Raw genomic sequence first — 6,000 nt, forward strand, 5'->3', positions numbered from 1 at the left:
ACGTGTACTTGCTGCAATAACAAAAAATCACTCTCAATGAGTTTCTAAAAGAAAATAATTAAAACATGACATTACAAAGCCTGCAGCAACGCCACAGAAGTACACCTCAGCAGTTACTACACGCGGTAAGCGACGAGCTCATGAATCATACATCTCTGTTATATATACATACATAATATATATATATATATATATTCGTAGATATTTATTATGTGTTACTATGATAACCGCGCATTGTGAAGCCCAACCAAATCCACCGAAAGAAGGGGTGGCGCGCCCGCTGGGACTGTGGTGACGCCTGGCGGCCGGCCGAAAATAAGTTATTCAAAGAATTTGTTATTGTGGCCATGCAAGCGGCACCCTTTATATATTAACTATGTATATTTAGTATTGAAATCGCATTACTATCTGCATCTGTAGCTTCTAAAAATGCATACAAAAAAAAACTTGCCACATAAGGTAAGTAAGGCAAGCCGAGGGTGTTTTTGCGTATTAGATATTTGCAACACACGTTTCACCGCGTTGCAGCAGGCAAGCTGGTGGCGGGCGGGCGCATTGAGGCACGGCTGCACGACCGCTGTGAGCATACGCCTCGCTTTCGAGTGCTTGCCGGCGCTCTCCACCAACCGGCTGCGTTTATCTGGTTCGGTTGCAAGGGTTTATATTTACTTGCCACATACATATTATAACTGTAGTATATGAGCTTGCAACATTATTATGATCCTCACACTGCTAGGATTGGCATTTTTGTGAAAACCCGCCACTCGACCTCATCATCAACGCCGCTTCCTGTTTGAGACTGCTGCACGCTCAAGCGCTTGACTTTACTTCTTCTTCATTATTGTTGTTGTTGTGTGAATGCAGGCCACAGATACTGGTTTCACATTGCTATTGTTGCCGACAAATGGCGGGGTGGTGTCGCTGCGAGTGCTGTTGTTGCTGGTGGTGGTGGTGTTGTTGTTGTCTCATGAGGCGGTTTCTTGGTTTGGATTTAGGTTTTGTGTCTAGGGTTTGGTTTGATTTGGTTTTTGGTACGGTTTATGGCTTTGGCTTTGGCTTTTCGCTTAATGGGGTTGTTGGTTCCGCGGGTACACTGCATAAATAGTGGGAAAATTTACAGTTTTAAGCACTTATCTGTTGTCGCAAATACATACAGACAAGCACAACACTCTTTGTTTGTTTCTGGATTTTTTTATTTTTAATTTTTTGTGCATTCTTCATTTTTTTTTGTCTTTCCCTCCTTCAAAATCCGCGCCGCGCTCTTCTTAAGTACAGCATATTCGTTCACCTATTGTTGTGTTTGTTGCTAGACCATAAATATCCAAAGTTATCGTCAAGTGCATGATTTTAATGCCTTTGCAATGAGACACTGGAAGCGCTCTCCAGAGACTTGAACCGCACATATTTTATTTCGCTGTCATTTTTCGAGTTTTTTTCTGAGAGCGCGCGCTCTATTCGCGCTGTCAGCTGTCATGCATTTTTTTGCTCCTCATATTTTTTAATTTTGCGCTCTTCGCAAGCATTACCATTACTACACAACTGTTGAGAAAAGCGGGTGGCAGCGCCCGGCAGGTGGTCGCTGCTATGCAAAATCAAAATTTTTTCCAAGCTTTTTTCTTTAACCGCGCGGGGAATCCGTCGAACATGCCACAGTCGTTACTCAATTGCCAAACCGCCACCATTGTGGCCGCCATGACAGCCGCAAAGAGAGCGCAAAACCCTGTGAAGAGTACATCTAGCGGGGAGCTAACTGTCGCAATTAGTGCGAAAGAGCAGGCAACAGTTGCTGTGCTGTGTTGCAAAAGGGGCAATAATAAACGGGCAACATTTATGTGCGGTATTGCTTGTTGGTCGACTTGGTTTCCCTCCCCTTTTGGCACACGGCCGCTGCTCACAGCTGTTAATTTCGTTTTCCTGCGGGCGCTGCTGCTGCTTCTTCTTCTCGGATTCCTCCTTTCAATGACTGCCTGTCATTTATGTGCTATTTGCTGTTGTTGTGTGAATCTTTATTTCGGTTGCAGCTTTTGGTTTGCCGAATGCCACAGCGCAATAAGGACTTCAAGTAGTCGCAGCAATTTTCAGTTGAGCGAACCCTCCCCTTCCGCTTTTTTTTTGTTATTTTGCTTTTCTAAATCCACCACGTTAAGGGTTGCTGCTCGTTATGCTCTACAGCTAACTGTCTAACTGTGCTTTGTGGCCATAATTCTTGTGGTAACTTGACAAGGTATTTCTAGCCCACACCAAGAGCTCCCCATAAGCGCAGGGGCGCCAGAGAGTTTATAAAAATTTTAGCTTGTGCTCTTAAGCTCCAATTGGCGCTCTTTGGGAGCGTAATTGGCGAAATATTAAAAAAAATCACAACAAAAAATGTCTCCCACACAAATTTTCTCTCTCCAGTAAGGATGGCTTGGGAGTCGGGCGCATAAGCTTCACGGCTCTATATAAATGTATATATTCATATTGGATGTGGTGTGTCTTTGTGTCGCAAATATTGCGGTAGGTAGCAGTTTTTAAAGCTCACTGTGTTCGTGTGTGATTTTTAGTTTGGCATTTTATGGCATTTTTGTGGCCTTTTATCTGGTTAACCGTGGTTGGTTGGTTTGTCGCTTCGTTGACTGCTTCACTGGCTGACTGGCTGTCTGTCTGTCGCACTGTTTGGCCGTATATTAACGGCGCGGTGTGTGCGTCAGCAGCAACTAACCAACCCACTGCCCAGCCAACCAACCGACCGAGCGTCGACCGCCGTTGAGGCCACTGTGCAAAAATAAACTTTGTCAACTCACAAAACCGCTATAAAAATATTGACTTGGCCAAAATGCTTGATTAACTGACACGATTTAATATCGCACGCACACACAAGCACAGTTACCACATAACTGTACATATATACATATATGTATGTTTTTATGTGTTTGCTTGTAAATATGTGTGGCTTTGCGGCTATGTGTGCACTGTTATATACATATGTCATTTACATATATACATATCAGCTTGTGTAAAATTATAGTTCTTTGTGCTTGACTATTAACGGTATATATTTAAAATTGTAGGCGGTAATTAAGTTGCTTAATGAACTCTGTTGCGTGGCATAATTTAATATAACGGTAATGGGATTATTTCAAAGTTGAATTTAAATTTCATTTGTGTCAATTAGTTTCTTAATGATTCTAATAAAAATTTAATTACAATTCTTAGGTTGAAATCTGGTAGAAGAGATCTTCGATATTCCTGTGGCCCAAAGTTGGTACGCTTGGTTCCTTCTAAGCACAGTACTGGCGCTATTACAATGTCATCAAATTCAGAAGAACAGATCAGATCAAGAGTGAATCTTAGGAAATTTAAGAAGCTTCTAGCTTACATTAAGACTCGTCTTGGAGCTGTATATTGCGTGATTATGGTAAAAGAACCTCGACCTTCATTATCTGGGAATCAAGGCAAGTATTAGTATAAAAACTAATAGTCTCTGAAATAATTTTGATAGACTCAAGGCGCTAGAAGATTTAGTTTGTCTAAGGAAACTTTGATCTTATCAAGAGTGAGCTGCAGAAACCCACCTAACCTAATCCTAATGTAATCATTGCACTAAAAGCTTTTTCTAAAGCTTTTTCACATGTTTCAGTACGTTCAGGAACCAATTTAGGCAGCTATTATCAAGAAATTGGTCATCAAGGTATATTGCTTGATTTGTGATGAGACATAACATACAACACGTTTTATTATGTTCTTGAAAATTTTAGACTTCCTAAAGCTCATATGTAGGAGCCACTTGTCTCCAAAAGCTTTCTTAGAGCTCCACAAACTTGGTTGAAATATCCATCCATCCATCCATATCCATCGAGTTTCTCCGAATCATCTCAATGGCTTTATAACTTTGAGCCATTTCTTTGGTTCATAATTTGGAGCACTTAGTAAATGTATGCTTTCCACCGCTGAGTAGATTTTACTACTGATTCTAATTGATGGCTCGTTAAAAGCTTTCAGAGTGCGCTCGTGGGTCTGCTTGGGATGCTGTGAAGCTCTGTTTTTCTAGTTATTGCTCCAGAAATAATTAATTTTTGATGAGATCTCAAGGTGTTTCCAAGAGTATTTTATAAATTAATGAGATATTAATTATAATTAAACAAAGTTCATTTAAACTATAGGCATGTATTATAAGAAATTTGGAACCATTTTTCATAAAGAACTCATTCACCTCACCTCGCTTTACATATAAATTCTTCTTCCTTTGATAAACCATATTCTTCAATTTTATTGAACTAATTTCACATTTTGGAATATTTCATTTTTGTTATAATTTCTCCAAAAATACTATCACTTTCCCTCTTTTATCTTACATCATTCACAACAACTCTAAAAAGAAAGCGAAAAAATATGTTTCCAAGTAACGGTACAAACGCCATTCTCGCAAATGTATTGTAACAAAAAATAGATCTATATTGCTTTCAGCGGTGTGTTCAAAAAGTCGACACAACAAAAAACCATTGAACTACAAAAACAAAATAAATAAATCAAAAGAAAAATATAAAGAAAGAAAAAACTAAGTCAGCCATAAAGCACTGCTCTACTTTTTTACCAAATTTAGTTCGTTTTTTGTTTGTCCAGTGTCAAAAACGACGAACGACCTTGTCCCGTCCAATATTTGAAGCAATAGGCAATTGTCAGCTCCATATTCAAAGCAGACACAGCGAAATTACGTAACATGCAAAATGCGTTCTTAGGTCGAGCCTTCGCGGAAATTCGCTTTATGATGATCTCTCCCTGTGTGTTATAGGACAGATAGTAAACTACGCCAATTTTTTGTGCTAATTTTTGTGCATCTTATCTTTGTTTAGTTGTTTAGTATTATTTTTTTGTGTGACTAAGTTTCTGTTGAAATGAAAAAGTGCAAAGCAGCCTTGTTCGTATTTTCTGTAGGACAAAGTGAACAAGAGGCGCGTAGATATTTGCATGAAGTCAGGTAGCGTGTCACTTATTGCCAATAATCTGGTGTATAGGATGAATGCATGCAGTTCAAATGGTGTTTTAATGAAAATTTTGGTATATAAATATAGACATTTTTTGTATTGTTAAGAATATGTGTGTGCCTTTTAAATGACATTTAAATAATTGAATTTTGCAAATATGCTGTGTAGCATGAAAATCGTTTTCAAAGAACTAATTAGATATATTTTATGAAAAAAAAAAAAATTTTGAATGTTAAAGGTTTTTAAAAATCAAATCATTTATTTTTAACAAACATTTATATTTTGAAAAAAAAAATTAGAATTTTTTAAATTTATTTAGTTAAAAAAATTATTTAATGTAATAAAAATCAATAAAATATATTTATAAAATAAAAGATATAATATCATCAGTTATTCTAGATCAACCAATCTGTATTCATTCAATATGTTATTTTTTCTTTTCGGAATTTTATTTTTTAGTTTTTAATTTTTTTTTCAGTGACTAAAAAATTCTAAAATTTTTATTTAAAATTTACTATTTAGTAACAATTATCGCCAAATATACAAAAAATATATGCCATTTTTTTAATTAACTATATACATATGCTTGCCGCATCCCATCACAGAAGCCTAGAAAATTTCTCGAACCACAAAAAATCGAAAAAAACCTATTTTTTTAAAAAACAATTGATATTTTCACACCCGCAACCACATAATCACCAAAAAAAATACAAGAAAAAACTCTACTTTCTTCGCCAACCACAATAAAAAACAATGCTACAAAAGACACGCAGTTTAAAAAGTGTCTCACAGACTCATTTTTTTGCTCCAGTTTTTTAGCCAAATTTAGAGCAGTTTTTTGTGCTGCGACCTTTACAACGATTCTTACGTCACAAAAAAAAAAACATGGCACTGAGCTAATTTGAATTTCACGGCCCCGAGCGGGCATTCATGCCACTAAATGTTGTTGCACGAAATTATGATGAAACATGCGGGGCACTGGATCTGTGCGCCTTTATGAGAGCATCATTGCGTAAATATGCGATCAGTTTCCTGG

The sequence above is a fragment of the Zeugodacus cucurbitae genome, chromosome 5, assembly GCF_028554725.1.
Source record: "Zeugodacus cucurbitae isolate PBARC_wt_2022May chromosome 5, idZeuCucr1.2, whole genome shotgun sequence".
In the NCBI taxonomy this organism is placed as follows: Eukaryota; Metazoa; Arthropoda; class Insecta; order Diptera; family Tephritidae; genus Zeugodacus; species Zeugodacus cucurbitae.